This window comes from Chelonia mydas, chromosome 3 (assembly GCF_015237465.2).
Source record: "Chelonia mydas isolate rCheMyd1 chromosome 3, rCheMyd1.pri.v2, whole genome shotgun sequence".
NCBI lineage: Eukaryota > Metazoa > Chordata > Testudines > Cheloniidae > Chelonia > Chelonia mydas.
In genome coordinates, this window is record NC_057851.1 from 86,220,036 (window position 1) to 86,239,779 (window position 19,744).

Consider the following 19,744-nt stretch of genomic DNA (forward strand, 5'->3'; position numbering starts at 1 on the left):
CTCCTTAGTTGTCTGCAAGGTTGCTGATGAATAGTGTTTCTTGTATCCACCCTCACTACTCTCCAAATTTGCACGGTTACACTAGTCCCTACTGGCCTAGAGATTAAGAGAGTTGGATTAGAAATGGAAGAACCCATGGCAATGGAAAGCACTGCTACAGGGGCATTTGTGTTGTCTCTTTCTATTAATACTATGTATTTACTCCAACGTTCTGTGGACATTCAGAGCCAGCCTCAGCATTTTGAGTTGTACCTGTGAAACAATTCACCCCCTCCCCACGTCCCCCATTACGCACAGGATGAGGCTTAAATTTTGGGAATGTTTATTGAGATGATTCTTTGCTTCTCCTTCCTTTCTCTTTCCCCCTCCAAATATACCATCACAAGCCTCCTCTGCCACCGGAGAACTAAAACCCAGATGGAATTTGTACAGAGTTGTCAGCAATTATGAAATGTCCCTTGAAATAGTTTCATGGGTTAATCTCCATGTAAGCTTGGGGGTCACTAAAGGGTGTGAGAGTGCAGTCTGATGAAGGTTAGGTTATTATTTTTCTCCAGTTATTTAACTGGTGGATCCTGAGTAGCCAGCTCAACTAATTTAACAGCACTGTTAATAACCTCTCTCTCATGGCAACTTCATGAGCTTGCAACACACTTCTGAGGATACCCAGAGCTGTGAGTCATTGTGTTACCTCTCTGCCTCAGCAAGCGCGAGTTCTGTGCCAGCTCCCTGCCACTCCAGTCTGTTTTCCTCACCAGCAAACTCCTTGAGGCTCTCCCAGCCCACTCAGTGAACTCCAGTCCCCGAGCTCATCAGAGGAGTTTCTCTGCAATGCACAGACCCTGCCGCTGTGTATTCATGGAAGATATTAAATTTACTGCTCTTTAAAGAATCCATACATCACAGCTAATTAATTTAACTGGGTAAGTATATTCCTCACTTCAGACACAACACTGAATTGGTTTATAGCAAAAGTAAAACAAGTTTATTAATAAGAGCATGGATTCAGTGATACCTGTATTCAAATATCTCTCGCTTTAATGCGAACACATAGCACTAACAGTACTCTATTAACAGGACCAAATAGTCATGACACCACTGTGAGGCAAGGAAGTATTATCCCGTTTTATAGATGGGAGAAATGGAGGCAGAGAAATTAAGTATGCTATAGACCCACCCTGTGCTTTGTGATCAGAGACCACATCATTCTGTTTATCAGAGCAACAGGTTAACTGTAAGCTGGCTGCTAGTCAAGAAAGAATTTGTGGCAACCCTGATGCCAATGAGTGACTCCTATTAAGTGCTATTAATGAATTAGAGTGAGATTTCCACCCCCCCCCCCACCCCCCGCCCCAAACTAAACAAATTGAGGCCATGAATTTCATTGATTATAAAGTTTAGCCCTAGGTGGCTGGATGGGGTGAGGGAAAACCATGAATAGCATGTGACTTTTTAGAAAATTGAGTACAAACTTTGTGCTGTGGCATTACATTGCATTGATTTACAGGTTCCCTTTTAGCACTCCTTGCTTACTGGAGTTCTCATGGAGAATTCTTTGATTTGATAGATGAAATAAAGAATACATAAGAACTGCCATACTGGGTCAGACCAATGGTCCATCTAGCCCAGTATCCTGTCTTCTGAGAGTGGCCAATGCCAGGTGCTTCAGAGGGAATGAACAGAACAGGTAATCATCAAGTGATCCATCCCCTGTCACCCATTCCCAGCTTCTGGCAATCATCAATAATGGAGGAAGAATTTATTTAAAAAACAAACATTAAAAAAAACCCACTTGGAACTGAAGCCCTACTATTAACTATCAGTTTTGCTAAGTATTGCAACAAGCTAAAATATTGAGTCACCATATGGAATTTGTTTCAGCTGAAATGTGTTTCTTAGGGGAAAAAAATAGAAACAGAATGATTTTCAAAAGGGAACTCATTACAGGTTCTTTTGCTGTATGAGAAGACACTCTCAGGAAACAGGTTTCAGAGTGGTAGCTGTGTTAGTCTGTATCAGCAAAAAAAACGATGAGTACTTGTGTCACCTTAGAGACTAACAAATTTATTTGGGCATAAGCTTTCGATGAAGTGGGTTTTAAGCCCATGAAAGCTTACGCCCAAATAAATTTGTTAGTTTCTAAGGTGCCACAAGTACTCCTCGTTTTTTTTACTCTTAGGAAAATTAAGTGTCTTGCAAATTACTGCTCTGCCTTTCCTACTGAGCTGTTCTTGTTTTGTGTTTCTGTTTCAAATTGATCAGAGCATTGCAGATTAATAAGAATAAAATTGGTATGTCCAGGGCAGTCAAGTACCAAGCTTGTTTTATATGTAACATGCAGTTATTAAGATTATAACTAGTGAATATTGTACTGTATAAAAACAATAAACTATCTGTTAGGACAGGCTAAAATAGAAATACTTCAAGTTCCTTTTGGCTTGACTGGTACAGTCTACTTTGGAGTTAGCACTTAGCCAGCACATACTGTAGTATGCCAAATTCCTCTTTTTTTTTTCTTTTTTTTTTCCTGTTTCCCCTGAGGCAGATGTTTCCAAGACCCAAGATTCACAAGCTTTTTCTGTGGGTTTTTTTTTTAAATCACAACTACTTTACTGGGAAACACAGTGCACCAGTATTCAAAGGATTTGGTGTGTCCATTCTTTTAGATGTCCAAAGAAGGTAGTTCTCAGAAGCAGTGCTTGCAAAATCACTTAGCACTGATGAGCCCAAGCACTAAGACTTCTAGTCTGAGACCTGAGCAGATTCTTTCTTCATTGAACAGGATACGTAGGTAAAGGAATGACAGACACAAGTCTCAACTTTATTTAATGCTGGGTAAGGCGTTATGTGCCCTGCCTCCCACTCTCTCATTCCAGGCCTCTAATTGTGTCCAGTTCAGTGTTCAGGACTCCGACTGTACAACCAATAACTTAGGCTAACATATAGGACTCAACTTATTACAGAATCCTATCCACTTCCCACACTTAGGGAGGGGAGAAGTTCTCAAGGGAGGACCTAAGCCCACGAATACTTTAGGTCTCCCCTTTTTCCATAGGCAAAAAGGCCACTAATACAAACCCGGGTCTCATATATACCTCTGGGATCTGTTCCCATTTATCTTTATCTGCAATGGATGCTGGCTGCAAGTTGCAACAAGCTAAAATGGTTTTCCTTTTCCTAATAGTATGCTTTTTTAAGTCTTAATGCTATAATCTAACGGTGCTTCCATGATGCTGTGAGGAAGTTGGGAAAATAAAACCACCAGACTTGGCAATTTTGGTTCAATGGGAAAAATTCCTTCCTGAGTGGGTAATCAGTCACATCCACATTGTCATGAATATATTAAGGGTGGGAGGAGAGGTAGCTGTCCAGAGCAAGAGGCTTTTTGAAAAGCCCAAGCAAGCTTAAATAGACAAAGGTGTAAGGGGGTAAAGGAGTGAAAGCCATTAAACTAAGCCATTCCTCCACCTTCTGCCAATGGGAACGGGGCAGATATGAAAGTGCACGCTCTGTCAGTTTTCCCCACCACCTGGGTGCTGTGTCCTTTCCGTGAAGTCACCCAAAGTTGATTGTGGGAGAGGGGCATTTGTCTTTTTGGAATTAGTCTTTTGCAACAACTGTTGAGTAAGTTTTCCCAGTGCAGTTGTACTTGCTTCTTTGTGACAGCCACTCAATTCTTCTTGAGTTTTGCTTTTGCTTTTTTGATAATTTCTGTTAATTAGTGGTTGTTTAAAATCTGATCAATGAGAATGTTGAATCTACTACTTTTAGCACATTTTGTACCTGATCAATTTCACAGAATTTTATATAAATATACAGAATATATATAAATGTACAAATAGTTATGACTCTTGGTTGTTCTACCAGATTGGTAAAACTGAAATCTATCCATGCTACATGTCTATATTTCTCATTTATTATTCTGGTGATTATAATTTGGTTGTACTCATCATAAATATCTAATTCTTTTGAGATATTTTCTAATCTGCATCTGAGATGATGAAAAATATATATAAATAAATGGACTTCCAAATGTCAGTGATCTTAACTTGCAGAGCATAGGATGTCATAGCGATACTGATATTGAAGTGATTGTTGGAAACTGTTGTTGAATCTTTTGTCCCCTCTGGAAACGCTTGAACATCATCTCCATCATCTATGATGCAAAACATATAAAAATCATCATTGAATATTTTTGTGTGCAGTGTTGTAGCTGTGTTGGTCCCAGGATATGAGAGAGACAAAGTGGGGGAGGTAATATCTTTTATTGGACCAACTTCTGTTGGTGAGAGAGACAAGTGTTCTAGCTACACGGAGCTCTTCCTCAGGTCTGGGAAAGGTACTCAAAGTATCACAGCTAAATACAAGGTCAAACAGATAGTTTAGCATAAGTAGTTAGCACATATTCTAAGGGACCATTCAAGGTGAAGGGGCCCGTTAGACCCCTATAGTCTTAGGACAAAAAGGGGGGTTAGTGGTTATAGATTGTTGTAATAAGCCATAAATCCAGTGTCTTCATTAAGAGCATGATTTTTAGTGTCTAGCAAAGTTAAGTATTTTAGTTCCAAGGCTCCTCTTTTGAAAGTGTTGTGCAGGTTTCCTTTCAGGATGGGTCAGATTTAGAGTGATTGCTTTGTGAAAAATATTCATCCACAGGTCATAGGGTGTTTTTGTTGTTTATCATACTTACAACAATCTGTAACGCACTAACCCCCCTTTTTGACCTAGGACTACAAGGGTATTAATGGACCACCCGAATGGGCCTTTTATTTAGCTGTGACATTCTGAGTACCTTTACCAGACCTGAGGAAGAGCTCCCTGTAGCTTGAAAGCTTGTCTCTCTAACACAGCGGTTCTCAACCAGGGGTACACCTAACCTTTGGGATAGGCAGAGGTTTTCCAGGGGAGTAGATATCATCTAGATATTTGCCTAGTTTTACAACAGGCTACATAAAAAGCACTAGCTAAGTCAGTACAAACTAAAATTTCATACAGACAGTGACTTGTTTGTACTGCTCTATATACTATACACTGAAATGTAAGTACAATATTTATATTCCAGTTGATTAATTTTATATTTATATGGTAAAAATAAGATAGGAAGCAATTTTTCAGTAATAGTGCACTATGACACTTTTGTCTTTTTATGTCAGATTTTGTAAGCAAGTAGCTTTTAAGTGAGGTGAAACGTGGGGGTACACAAAACAAGTCAGACTCCTGAAAGGGGTACAGTAGTCTGCAAAGGTTGAGAGCTCTAACCAACAGAAGTTGGTCCAGTAAAAGATATTACCTCACTCACTGAATATTTTTGGCATTTTGGAGCTAATACAACTTTTTCCATTTGACTAACGTACAATGGCTGACAATGATAGTTCATATGTATTTAAGACAATTATGTGGTTGGGTTTTTGTCCTAGGGACTTGGAAGTTTTACTAATTTTACTAATTGGTTATGAATTCTAGCTTTTATGGAGTCAATGCTTAATATCGCAGTTAGAAACGTAAACATTTATTTAACGTAAGATTAACAAGCACATTTAGTTTTGGAGACTGTATTTCCTTATATTTGCCTTTCATATGAAATTGAACTGTATGTTGAATAGTAAAAATGTGGAAGGTGTCACCATAGAACTAAAATGTTTTCTTTTCATTAAAATTCATAAAATAACCTCTATTTTCCAAAACATCTCTTTATTCCTTTGGAAAATGGAAGCGGTGTCCGTAACATAACTCCTGGTTTAAAAAACAATCAATAGAGAGGTACACTAAAGTGGTACAAATTTAGCTCTACCATTGTTATATATGTGAATTATGAAAGAAGCTGAAGTTATGTTTGGATTCCTAGGTTTCAATAGCAAAGAATTTTTGTGAAAGTTTACAAATATAGATATATAGAAATACAGAAAAGATGACACAACCATAGATTCTATGTAATGACCTATAAAAGCAAACAAATGAAAAATAGGTACAAAATTAGGGTTTTTTTGGAGGGGGACCCTGAAAAGTGTCTGGTTTCCATGGAAAATTTCAGTTTTTCTTTGACAACAGAACATTCAAGAATAGAAATATTTTGGTTAAAACCCAAAATATTTTGTTCTGGAAAACTGCAGTGGTAACCTCATGGGAGTTATAGTTCAGTAGCCTGAAGTTTCCATTCTCTTCTCTGGGCCAGGCTTCCTGCCTGGACTAGATTTCCCATGATGCACCATTGCCAGGAACTCCAATGATGGGGACACTGTGGTGCATCATGGAGACATATTGCAACCAAGGATCCCAGCCTATGGAAAGAATGGGAGTATGAAGCTCCGGAAGTCCAACTCCCAGCAAGCACCATACCAGCATTTCCAAATTGAAATATAGTTTTGAGCCAAAATATTTCTGATTTTGGTTGAAAATTTTCAGTATTTGAATTTCTGCTGAAAAATAGACATTTCCTATCGGAATGTGGGTGGGTGAGGGATATACAAGGTGGCGGGGGAGAATTGACCAGCTCTTCAAAAAATGTTTGAGGATATTATTTCATGAAAGCATCCCAGTGTGGTTAATTTAAAGCCCACGCTTAAGTGCAGTCTTGAAAATGTATCAAGTTAAGTACAGGTGTAAACTTTTTGCTAAATTGGGGCCTAATTATTTTGTAAAACAACAGGCAAAAGAAGAGGTGTTAAAACAAATGGTTAAAAATGCCATGGAATATTACACAGATTAGTTATTACACTAGTGATGAATAGTTGCCATGAACTTAGGAATATGACGCTGTTTGAATAGACATACAGAATATAATAATTTTTAAATATATATTGTTCCAGAAGATGAGTTCATACTTCCACTTGGAAGTGTATATTGATTGGTAAAATATAATTCAAATGATCACAATAATACAAATAAGAGCTTTTATGTTACGTCACTCAAAGGCAATAATTAACAAAATAATCAAATTGGTGGATGCATTCTGTTTTCTAGGAAGAGTAGTATGTGTGGCTACTGATTCATAATACTTAAAAAAAAGTTTAATGAATTAATACAAGAAGTGGGACTAATACATGATTTATTCAAGTACAAACATAATGGCGGAGAAGGAAAATATTTGAATTTGTGAGCTGGGGGGGGGCACGAGAGAGTTTGTAGCATATTAGATGTGGAGGGAAAACAAATCAAAACTATGATCATTAATACTTAATATATATGGATTAAGAAAAGCACTCCAGAATATAATCAAAAATTTGAAGAAATTATTTGCTATCATGAACAGTTTTTCACTGTTCATAGTTGATTTATAAAAAATGAATTAGAAAAGACCTAAAAATCTCCATTGGGGAGACAACTAGAAATGTCATTCTGATATATTTGTAAATTGTTACAAAACTGATGGAGTAAATCTAGCATTAAGGTATGTCTACACTGCAATGTACACTGCCCAGGGTTAGTGGGATTCGAGTCCACGGACTCTGGGTTTGTAAGCCCAGATCTTGTGCATCTACACTGCGTATTGACCCTAGGTTTAGAATTTCTGGACTTGGGCCCCAAATCCAGGGTTCCAGCATCCACACTGCAGTACCCTGACCTGAGTCAAACCACCATATCCCAAGTTTCTTAGCACCCTACTCAGCTCTGGCTGCTCTAGGCCTTGGTTCCTGGTACAGTATGGGAAAATTTGACTGTTCACCTCGCACATTACAGAAAGTTGTGGCAGCCTGCCAAGTTACCAACAGATCTTGTCAAGCAGTCTCATGAATCTGTGCTCTTCTAGCAACTGGAGCCACGAACATGGAGGAGTCACCATTTGAAGAGTATCTCTTGCTTGCATTTTCAGTCCTGTTTAAGCAAACGGGCAGAGCATCAATGAGATGCTGGTAGACATTGTGGTGGCAGTTTCTGATGTATCAAAGGTGCCTGATGGAGAAGGGTGAGGATGATACAGACATGGAAGAACTGAACTGGCTGATGCGGCTCGTGACTCTCTGGATAGCTGCTGGTGCCCCCTATATCCGTCGGCTCTTCTGAAGCCACAAGCACAGACTGGTGGGACCACATCATCATGCAGATCTGAGATGACCAGCAGTGGGTCCAGAACTTCCACATGAAGAAAGCTTCATTTCTGGAGCTTTCTGAACAGCTTGTTCTCCAGCATTCTTAACATTCATGAAGGCATCCATACTGGTCCAGAAGCAGGTTGCTATAACCATCTGGAAATCCCCAATGCTGAATCCCCAATGCTGTGAATCCCCAGTGAATCCCCAATGCTGCCAGCTGGTGCACATGGCCATTCCTGGAACTACTGCTAAAGTCAAGTCGTTTGCTTGCCTTGTGCCAGAGGTTAACCAAAATCTGTCTGCTCCTGTGACCAGCTAGCAGCATGCTTGGTAAAAGGATTTCTTCATGTCCGTGGCCTTACAAATGCAGGAGAACATTCACTCTGCCTGCAGCTCAGTGGTAAGAACAAAATGGAAGGGTTAAATGCTGGTTCCATGGCAGGCAGCTCTCTTGGGATGGCATCAAAAAGCTCCTCTGAATAGGGACCCAGAATGTATTTGAACGAGGAGGTTGCTTCCGTTTCCTGGAAGTTGATTGACCAATCTTAGGATAGAAGGGTCAAAGGACATTGTCCCTTGGGATTGTGGGATAGGGTTGTCGGACCTCAGGACCTGAGTCTGTGGGACTCAGTCTGGGACTGAGCTGTGTGCGAATTACAAAATGATGGTTTGGGTCTGAGCCCGCCCTTGAGTGTTGGGCTTGAATGTTCTATCCCTGCTGGGTCCTGTGGCCCAGGCTTGGGCCCAAGTTAGACAGAATTGCATGTAGATGGAAGCGGGATTTGGACTTGAGCCCGAGTCTAAGCTCGAGCTCTCATTGCAGTGTAGACATACCTTCAGTGTCTACAAGCTCTTACAAAATAATAACCATGACTCTTGGTAGAACAATACACAAAATTACAAAAGGGAAAGCTCAACAAGTCAGCCTAAATCTGTGTACCAAAGAACAGCAATAATTAACAAAATATTACATGCTTAATCAGATTTGAACCCAGCAATTGAAGTAAGAGAAATAATTAAATGTTAATAGACTTAGAGGAAAAGTTTGAAGGATATTTATGTAAAGTAATGACTTTACTTTAAATCTAGATTCTTTCCCTTTCCACAATGGGAATTCAACATTTGGGATCCTAAATATGATAGAATCAAACAGTTCATCACCAAAAGAGTACACAAGCAGAAAATCAATATGGGACCACTGTCAGAGGCCAATGGAAAAGGGTCAAAACTAGGAAATCAAATGACTGGAGGTTTTGAAATGACTCAGAGCTCTAAGAGAGGTTGAGAGCTAATTAGGGTATTAAAAGATCAATGAACTGAATCTCTACCATATCTGAGTTCCCCAGTAGAAACGGGTTGCAGCTTCCTCAAAGTTGAACAACAATTTGATATATTATGTTCACAATTTACAAATGATTCTTGGACATGGGTCTATATGTAATATCTCTTAATATATTTTTATAAATATCCAAAAAAGCTTCCCCCCACCCCCCGTTCTCCTGCTGATAATAGCTCACTTTAAGCGATCACTCTCTTTATAGTGTGTATGGTAACACACATTGTTTCATGTTCTCTGTGTATATAAATCTCCCCACTGTTTTTTCCACCGAATGCATCCGATGAAGTGAGCTGTAGCTCACGAAAGCTTATGCTCAAATAAATTTGTTAGTCTCTAAGGTGCCACAAGTATTCCTTTTCTTTTTGCGAATACAGACTAACACGGCTGCTACTCTGAAACAAGGTATAGTGTGTGTCTCATGTGACCTTGAATGAAAATTGTCATATAACTTTAAATATGTGCAGGTGACAGCGTACATCAAAGAAGACGTAGTGGCCTGGACATAAAATTGCATATTTATCTTTATTTTGGTATGAGGGCCAATATTAGGTTACAGTGTATTAGGTTACAGATACAGGATAAACTGAATTTTAGGGCTTCTATGTTCAGTGAAATGGTTTTGCAGAAAATTAAGCTATATGAGTGGCAACTATGTTGTAAGAAACAAATATACATAGTTTCCATGGTGGTGTGTCTTCTCCCCTCTCATCTCCCTATCGACACTATTTTCTTTTTGTGGACTGTTTTTAAAATCTGACAAAGCTGACAGCAAAAGCAGAACCATGAACTTTGCAAGACAAGCCATGCTAAACAACTTCACCAACCACAAAGTCTTGGGATTTAGAATTTAGCAAGGCTGCATGCCACATCAAAGAGAAATTGCTGGCCCATCCTGTTTAAAATGAAAAGGGCAATTCTGGCCTTCATGACAATCTGGATGGGACTCCATGTTTATTTTCAATATTCCTGCACAAGTAAAAACTGTCTGCTAAAGATTAAAGTATGCTACTTTCCTTATTACAAAGAGGTTTTTTTAAAAAATACAGGTTGGCCTTTTTGTATGCTAGGATAAAAAAATCTTATTTTATTTAATGGCATAGGAAGTCGGGGGATTTAAGCATGAGGTGGAAGGGATGAACCTAACATATTTAAGTGCTTTGCTGAATTGGGACTGTAGTGTTGCCACTCTTACTAAAGAGTGTTGCTGTCTTTACATTTTCTTATAGGTTTTCCTTTTTACTTGATTATGAATTCATGAATTGCAGGAGTGAATTTTTGGTGTCTGTTTTTAAGGTCACTATTCTTGGTGCAGGTCTCCATCTATCTATTTAGAGACTTATATTATGCTTATTAGTATGGTGGGCTGAGTATTTCTGGAATTCTCTGTCTCATAGATTCTCTTCTCTATGAGTCTTTGATGCCTCTTTGTGACAAAGGAAGAACAGATGATGCTTCCTCCAGATCCTGTTAATCTTAAGGGATTAGCTAGGATGGGTCATCTGATGTGGTCCCTCTCCTAGGACAAGGGTCAGACCTTATAAAAAGAAATACTATTGCAATGGTCCAATCAGTGTAATAACACTAAGCATGAAATGTATTATTTTGGATCATTACGGGATTACTTGTTTTAAATAAGAGACAAAATCCAGGATCCCAACTGGAGCTCCAGTTCAATGAGGTACTTAAACTGTGCCTAACTTTATGCATATAAATTGTCCTATTGAAATCATTGAGACTACTGAGATTTTTTGTTAGTGTGTGCTTAAGTATGTGGCTGAACTGGGCCCTTGGATCTCCCTTGTGGTAGCACAATTTATTGCCTCTGAGTCCCTAGGCCAGCTTAATTTTTGAGTGTTTCAATTTATTTACATTCTACGTCATCATATCGCTCACTTTTACTGAGTTAGTGAGTGTGATAAGTGATTTGAATCAAGTACATTTAAAAAACAAATGTCAAACAAATCAGGACCTTAATGTTTCCAGCTAAAGGAAACCCCAAGTTATGGCTCTTGTTCCTTCCTCTGTCTGTCTTTCCCCCCATTAATATGGCATCGTGTTCACATTCAGAGATCCCTGCTGCATTATACTGAAATGCAATGGAGTACAGTTGAGAGCTGTAACTCTCATAGTTATTTTATTTTATTTTTCAAGGTGTATAATTGCTCTCCAAACTCTACTTAATTACTCTGCTTTCTGGGCTTTTTCCAGGCATCTCAATTTCAGTCCATGTCCCAGCACTTCAGAGTCAGTGTATTAAACTCTGACCCATCTTGAAATCCCTGTAGCAAGGATTGAAAAAGAGGTGCCTCAAAACAATATATTTTTTTAAATGCAATATATAGACATAACAGTATAAAGAAGCCATTTATATGAGCCATTCAGTCTGTAGGAGGATGAAGTGTGATTGTTGATATCAAACATTCTAATAAGTTCTTCAAAGCTGTCACAATAAAATGTTTTGTCTCAGAGGTGGAGAAGGTACAGACTGTTCACCAAAATGTGGCCTTCAATACAGCTAATGACCACTCTCTCACTTTTTAATATAAAGATGAGGCCCTTGGACAACAGTTCCCAGAGTGCAATGCTCCTCCACCTGATCAGAGAGAAGGGAATCGCGTGTTCTGACCTGTAGGATTCCGTTACTTGCATCACTCTATTAAGAATAAGGACGGCTACAGTTTGCTTGACTTAGTGTAAATTAAATCTGGCCTTCCCACTGCAAATGTGCAAACTGCCAGCAATGTGCAAATGTGCAAACTTGTAGTACAAAGTTTAAGCCTTCCTGAGGTAGTACATATTATGGAGACACTGTTAAAATGATTTTTGGGTGAGTTGTGATGATTCCCTCAGAAATGTTACACTTTATAATTTCAATCCGTATTGTAAAGGTGTAACAGTGTTCTTGTGAGGGTGCTCTGGAATTTGCATTGAAAATGTATTTTTTCTTTTCATTAGCCAATTTTCAAATCTTAAAACACAACAGATTTTTAAGTAGAGTGTCCCTAAATCATTTGCTGAAAAGTTTCCACTCCAAACTAAGGATTAAGTGGTATGTAAAATTAAGTTTTTTTAAAAAGTTGCTGTTTTTCAGTAGGGCGTGATGACAAAAGCATCTGAAGCCACAGAAAGTTCCTCCCTCCCCCTTTCGTCCTTCTGTAATAAAAAACCAGCCAAACTCGTGTAGAAGAAAAATTGAAGGTGGGGGGGGAAGAAGCTTAAATACCAATTGTCAGTTCAAACCATTTTTTAAGGTAAAATAATAAACCCCTTATAAAGGGAGTTTGTGATTCATGGTTGGTGCATCCTTAACTTTGTGCCATAACTGGTGCAGTTTTTTTCTAAAGACTTTTATCTATTCAGTTTTACCCCTTTTGGAGTATTAGCATTGTTGAAGCATTTAAATTAAATGACTTGCAAACGCATTGACACATAAAGGAAATTGAATAATATGTTTTCAATTAAATCTTTCAGTGTTGCAGGTTCATCCCTCTTTTTTGTTAACAGTGTTGTACAAAGACACTTTATGTAACAAGCATCACTGAGGGTCTCTGGAATATTTTGAACCTAAGTCTTTTGAATTCACAGGAATTACCCCATGTTAATAACTCAGCAAATAATTAGGCTATTAAAAATCTAGCATGTGATTAAACTGAAAGGAAAGTAGCACTGTTTTCAAATGGTCTGACAACTAGATTATAACCCTTTATCAATTTGAAATGTATCCCTTTGGAAACACGAGGGGATTACACAGCAGGGGTTTTTCATTCTGTGTGTGTACATCACATGAAGAAATATTAAAGGCGTATGAAGGCTCAGTAAATCATTTTGCTATTCAGACACTGAATTTCAGATAAGTGGAATATTTGCTAGTATTTTTACATTTTGTATCCTATTTCAAGACTTGAAAAGAATGGAATGTCTTTTTCCTACTTGCAGTAACGTTTATTGCTTCTTATTCAGCGCTTGCTAGTAAAGATAATAAAATGTGAGCATAAATCAGCCTATTTTAAGAGACATCTTGTTTTATATAATAAACTTAAGATCAAATATTTTTTCTTTTAAAATGTATTATGCTGTTTTACATTCATTTCATCTGAAAACAACACAACTGCCTTTTTTTTTTTTTTGGTAACTGCCATGTTTTTTAGTAACCCCCCCCCCCCCCCAAAAAAAAAAATCTTTCTGGATGTCTGACTACATTACTACATTCTCATCCTACCTTTTAGCTGAGTGAAAGATGTCTTTAGATAGAGGGGAATGCCTGCTTGCTGGATATCACTGAAAGTTGCCACTTTCTCGATGCAAGGGTGCTCCTCTTGCAGCAGTCATGATTCACAGAATCTTTCAGCAGGCATTTCAGGAGGGTTAAAGTGAAGCAGCTTGCTAATTCAAGAGCCCTTTTTTGGTAGCTTTTGGACTTTTTAACTTTTTATCCAAAGCTAAGCTGAATCATATGCTGGCTACTGAATGATGGATCTGCCTTCTGAGTCAGTTCCAGCAGAGAATAATTTTCTGTTTCCCAGCAGTTAAATGCCTCTGTATGAGAGGTGGAAGGGGATTGAGGATTCTAATTCATCTGATCACATGTGTTAATTTAAAGATGGGTATGACATTTATTTTGGCATACATCTCTGTATTGGGGTGAGATTAGTATGACTTGAAAAGCAAAATCTCTAGTGTTTCTAATTAATCAAAATTATTTGTATACTTTAAGGGAAAAAAAACCACTCTGTCATTATGGTGTCTTCTCATGTTTATTGCTCTGTTCATGTTACAGTATCAAAGTTCAGATTTCAGAATTGTTTGGATAATTCCTGGGAGGTCTTAATACTGATTCTACATCTGTTTTCTATCTTTGTGCTACTATGAGTGCTATATGTACAATAGCAGCCAGATTTAGGACATACAGGAGCTTTGCCTGAGTAAGGACTGATGAATAGGGGTTTAAGACAATTGACTATAGGTTTTAGGCTGGGACCCATGGAATAATCTTCTCTCCAGCCCCTCTTTCCTCACTCTTCCCCATTTGTGCTGTCCATTTTGGAACCCTGAGTATCTCCATTTGTCATACACTCCTCCGAAGCCCAGGTCACAGCTGTTAGTTTTATGATCAAAGAATATTAGACTGGGTTCCATTGTAAGTCCATCACTTTTGCTCCTTAATTAGCCGGAGGAATGCATAGTCATATAACACAAGACACTTCTTTATCGTCAGAGAAAGAGAGCTTTGCCTCTGGAGTATTTTCAGGCTCTGACCCTGGGAGAAAGAATAGGACCAGAAAATCAAACTTAAATCTTGTGAATGGCAGTGCAGTGTTGTGTGTTAACTGTGGATCACTGAGGTGGTTTAGAAGTCTCTCCTTAAAGTTACTATTTAATTTTCACATTTTTATAATGTGATGAAGTGGGCCTCAAGAAATACTGCATCTTTAAGTGAGTGCTGATACAAAAATGAACCAAACACCATCGTGGTTGCTTTTATGTAGTATTACAAATGAATCATAGAAATTGCAGATGAAAGATACCATTCTTTTGCCAGTGGAGAATATTTCCTACAGTACATTCTAAGAGATGGGCCAAAACTGGAACTTCAGATCAGAATACTTGGGAATTTCAGATAGGTTTGGATTCAGATCCCCAAATTCAAACCTGTCCATATGGTTTTAGTTTTATGTTGGATTCAAAATAGGAAGGGGTTCGCTTTCCATTTCTGGTTCACATTTAGCCAAAATTTTGTCAGAAATTTTTTTATCCTCAGATGGAAGAAATTCTTTAAGAGCTATTGATCTGCCTGATTGCCCCGTCAGTGTGATGCCATCTACTTTGAACCCAAACTCTAGCCCTAATTCTGCCTAGAACTTGAGCTCTGTACTTAATGCAATCTAGACATGGCTTGGAACCCTGCCTTTCTACTCACCTTCATTTGAGTTTCCTTGCAAAATTATTCCAATTCAATACTATAGATGAATCTAAGTGGGATTGTCAATTTGTAACAAGACTGTTTTGAAGATAATGGGTGCAATCCTGGCCCCACTGAAGTCTGTGGAAGTTTTGCTATACAAACTCCGGTTCTCTTTTGCATTATATTGTGGCAAAACCTTTAATCACATGATCACCTACTATTTTTATCCACATGGTGCTCAGGGAATGAATCAGGGTTGGTTAGTGAGGCTGGTATCTACAGCACCTTTGCCTCATTTGTTGAAGAAGTTGGAAGGTTTGTAGTAAACGTTGCGGGGGGGGGGGGAGGGGAAGGGGAAGGGGGGGTTTGGAGGAAGAGAAGGAATTGTCTCCTGGATAAGGCAGATGAAGGATTCTGTCCCTGCTTCTGCCACAGAATACCTATGCAGAACAAGACTTTGCTCCTGATCCACTTGAGTTCAGTGGCAAAACTCCCAGTAACATCGATGGTGCAGGATGAGGCTCCAAATCCTTTAAATCAAACGTTTTGCAGGTAGCAGTTAATTGTACGCTCCTCATTTTCTAAGTGTTTCATATTGACACATGTTAGGTCCTGAGTTGCAGAAGTACTGAGCACTCCCAGGTGCAATTGAAGTAAGTGAGAACTCTGCCCTGAGCATAGAAAGTGCCATAAAATGCTAAGTATTCTGAAAAATAAGGTCCTGGGCCTTCAAACGGTCACCCAAAATGAGTGAAAAGAAAAGGAGTACTTGTGGCACCTTAGAGACTAACCAATTTATTTGAGCATAAGCTTTCGTGAGCTACAGCTCACTTCATTGGATGCATCCGATGAAGTGAGCTGTAGCTCACGAAAGTTTATGCTCAAATAAATTTGTTGGTCTCTAAGGTGCCACAAGTCCTCCTTTTCTTTTTGCGGACACAGACTAACACGGCTGCTACTCTGAAACGTGCCAAAATGAGTGGACACTTCTGACCCTAGTGTCTCTGTGCCTCAGTTTTTGACCTTATAAAATGGGGATGATAATACCACCTCATCTCACAGGATTAGGGTGCAGATAAATTCATTTAATGTTTGCCAGGCACACACATATATTACAGTAATTAGTGTCACAGAAAAGCTAATGAGTAAATTGATAATTCTGTATTCAGAGCAATGTGTGCCGGGTATGCAGAAATAAGGCATCGGTCAACATACTGAATGATGAGGATAAAATGAAATGTTGAATAGCTGCCTATTTGGTGAGCACTGTCTGTTGTATGCACTGAATGAGGCAGGGGTCTTTTGGAAAAAATAGTGTGTGATTTGGTAATTAAAATCTGTATCATAATGCAGATGCACAAGAGGGCTAATTAAGGTTGCACAGGAAACCTTAATACTGACATTTCCTATCTTTTCAGTGCTTGACTTTGTAACCTTAATGTTCTTTTAATGTAGGTTTCTTCTTTTTTCTTATTTAATTTATTTACTAAACTTTTTAAAAGGCAAACTGAAAAAATAAAATTTCCATCATGTAGGAACACATTGACTCCCACATTGTGTCATCAGCAGGACTAGAACTTTTACATCCATAGCACAGATCTCTGCCACTGGAACTAATGGAGCAATTGATTATCATTTTATATGTGGACCAGCCATAAATGGAGATGAATGTGCTATTTGCCAGTGGTATCCATAGGTACTTCCTGACAGCAAAGGAATGTTGAGACTCAGGAATCCTGATTTCAGTTCCCAGGTCTGGTGGTTACAGACCCCTCTGCTCCCATTCCCAAGCCTGGCTCCTTCTAGTCTGCTCCCTCCAGCATGCCTCTGTCCACTCCCTCCCATCACCTGGCTCTTGTCCTCCTCCTCCTCCGCCACCCTCCCCTGGCTTCTGTCCGCTCTCATGCCTCCCTGACTTCCATGTGTCTTCTCTGTCCACTGCATTCCAGGTTATTTTCTTCTCCTCCAGGTTGATTGGGTGCCAGCAATTAGAGCATTGAGAGCATTTGAAAGATAATCTGTCTTTCAATTCTGGTGCCTCATGCCACTTAAGCCGCAGGGAGGAGGAATTGCAGGGACTTTTCAGCTTGGAAAAGAGACGACTAAGGGGGATATGATAGAGGTCTATAAAATCATGACTGGTGGAGTGAAAGTAAATAAGTAAGTGTTATTTACTCCTCATAACACAAGAACTAGGCATCACAAAATGAAATTACTAGGCAGCAGGTATAAAACAAACAAAAGGAAGTATTTCTTCTTACAACACACAGTCAACCTGTGTAACTCTTTGCCAGAAGATGTTGTGAAGGCCAAGTCTATAACAGGGCTCAAAAAAGAACTAGATAAATTCATGGAGGATAGTTCCATCAATGGCTATTAGCTGGGAATGGGCGACAGGGGATGGGATGGATCACTTATGAAAGTTTTGCTCAGCCCTGGAGCCTTGGGATGGAGTTAGCTGGGTTGCTCTGTGGTGATTTCAAATGTCTAGTCTGGTTGATACATAGGAGCTTTGTGAGGATGGACTACGCTCATTACAGATGGAATCTTTGGAGAATTTAGCTACTGAACCCTAAGAAGCCTCTACTGCACCTGTGCAAACTGAAAATTAGGACAGATTTTCACTGGAATGTCAGAAAGGGCAATTCTTAACACCAGGGTAATGCCTCTGCCAGATTTCAAGTCTCTCTCCAAAGCATACCAGTGCTAGAGCTTCCCAGTGAAACAGTTGTAAGATTTTTTAACATCTAAGAGTCCAAAGTGGATTGTTTGAGTGGACAGAAGAGTGACAATAGTGGAAGTCATAAGAACATAAGAATGGCCATACTGGGTCAGACCAAACGTCCATCCCGCCCAATATCCTATCTACCAACAATGGCCAATGTGCCAGGTGCCCAGAGGGAGTGAACCTAACAGCTAATGATCAAGTGGTCTCTCTCCTGCCATCCATCTCCACCCTCTGACAAACAGAGGCTAGGGACACCATTCCTTACCCATCCTGGCTAATAGCTATTAATGGACTTAACCTCCATGATTTTATCCAATTCTCTTTTAACCCTGTTATAGTCCTAGCCTTCACAACCTCCTCAGGCAAGGAGTTTCACAGGTTGACTGTGCGCTGTGTGAAGAAGAACTTCCTTTTCATTGTTTTAAACCTGCTGCCCATTAATTTCATTTGGTGGCCCCTACTTCTTATATTATGGGAACAAATAAATAACTTTTCCTTATTCACTTTCTCCACACCACTCATGATTTCATATGCGTCTCTCATATCCCCCCTTAGTCTCCTCTTTTCCAAGATGAAAAGTCCTAGCCTCTTTAAATCTCTCCTCATATGGGACCCATTCCAAACCCCTAATCATTTTAATTGCCCTTTTCTGAACCTTTTCTAATGCCAGTATATCTTTTTTGAGATGAGGAGGCCATATCTGTATGCAGTATTCAAGATGTGGGCGTACCATGGATTTATATAAGGGCAATAAGATATTCTCAGACTTATTCTCTTTCCCTTTTTTAATGATTCCTAACATTCCGTTTGCTTTTTTGACTGCCGCAGCACACTGCGTGGACGTCTTCAGAGAACTATCCACGATGACTCCAAGATCTTTCTCCTGATTAGTTGTAGCTAAATTAGCCCCCATCATATTGTATGTATAGTTGGGGTTATTTTTTCCAATGTGCATTACTTTACATTTATCCACATTAAATTTCATTTGCCATTTTGTTGCCCAGTCACTTAGTTTTGTGAGATCTTTTTGAAGTTCTTCACAGTCTGCTTTGGTCTTAACTATCTTGACCAGTTTAGTATCATCTGCAAATTTTGCCACCTCCCCGTTACCACTTTCTCCAGATCATTTATGAATAAGTTGAATAGGATTGGTTTTAGGACTGACCACTAGTTACCCCTCTCCATTCTGAAAATTTACCATTTATTCCTACCCTTTGTTCCCTGTCTTTTAAACAGTTCTCAATCCATGAAAGGATCTTCCTTCTTATCCCATGACAACTTAATTTACATAAGAGCCTTTGGTGAGGGACCTTGTCAAAGGCTTTCTGGAAAACCTAAGTACACTATGTCCACTGGATCCCCCTTCTCCACATGTCTGTTGACCCCTTCAGAGAACTCTAATAGGTTAGTAAGACCTGATCTCTCTTTACAGAAACCATGTTGACTTTTGCGCAACAATTTATATTCTTCTATGTGTCTGACAATTTTATTCTTTACCTGTTGTTTCAATTAATTTGCCCGGTACTGATGTTAGACTTACCAGTCTGTAATTGCCAGGATCACCTCTAGAGCCCTTCTTAAATATTGGTCTTACATTAGCTATCTTCCAGTCATTGGGTACAGTAGCTGATTTAAAGGACAGGTTACAAACCATAGTTATTAGTTCCACAATTTCACATTTGAGTTCTTTCAGAACTATTGGGCGAATGCCATCTGGTCCTGGTGACTTGTTACTGTTAAGTTTA

At 39.1% G+C, this 19,744-nt stretch overlaps 2 protein-coding genes across 10 annotated transcripts in view; one reads left to right on the forward strand and one right to left on the reverse strand.

Annotated features, from left to right (window-relative positions):
- COL10A1 (collagen type X alpha 1 chain) overlaps positions 1–13,957 on the reverse strand; it is a 72,122-nt gene extending 58,165 nt beyond the window's left edge. Inside the window, exon 1 of one of the 2 annotated variants that reach the window (XM_007057425.4) lies at positions 13,589–13,957. The gene's annotated coding sequence lies outside the window, so the exon portion shown is untranslated. The remainder of the gene's footprint in view (positions 1–13,588) is intronic. The other variant, XM_037894668.2, reaches the window with a different exon arrangement.
- The window catches only part of NT5DC1 (5'-nucleotidase domain containing 1), a 231,464-nt gene that overhangs the window by 80,692 nt on the left and 131,028 nt on the right, over positions 1–19,744 (forward strand). The gene's annotated exons all lie outside the window — the stretch shown is intronic.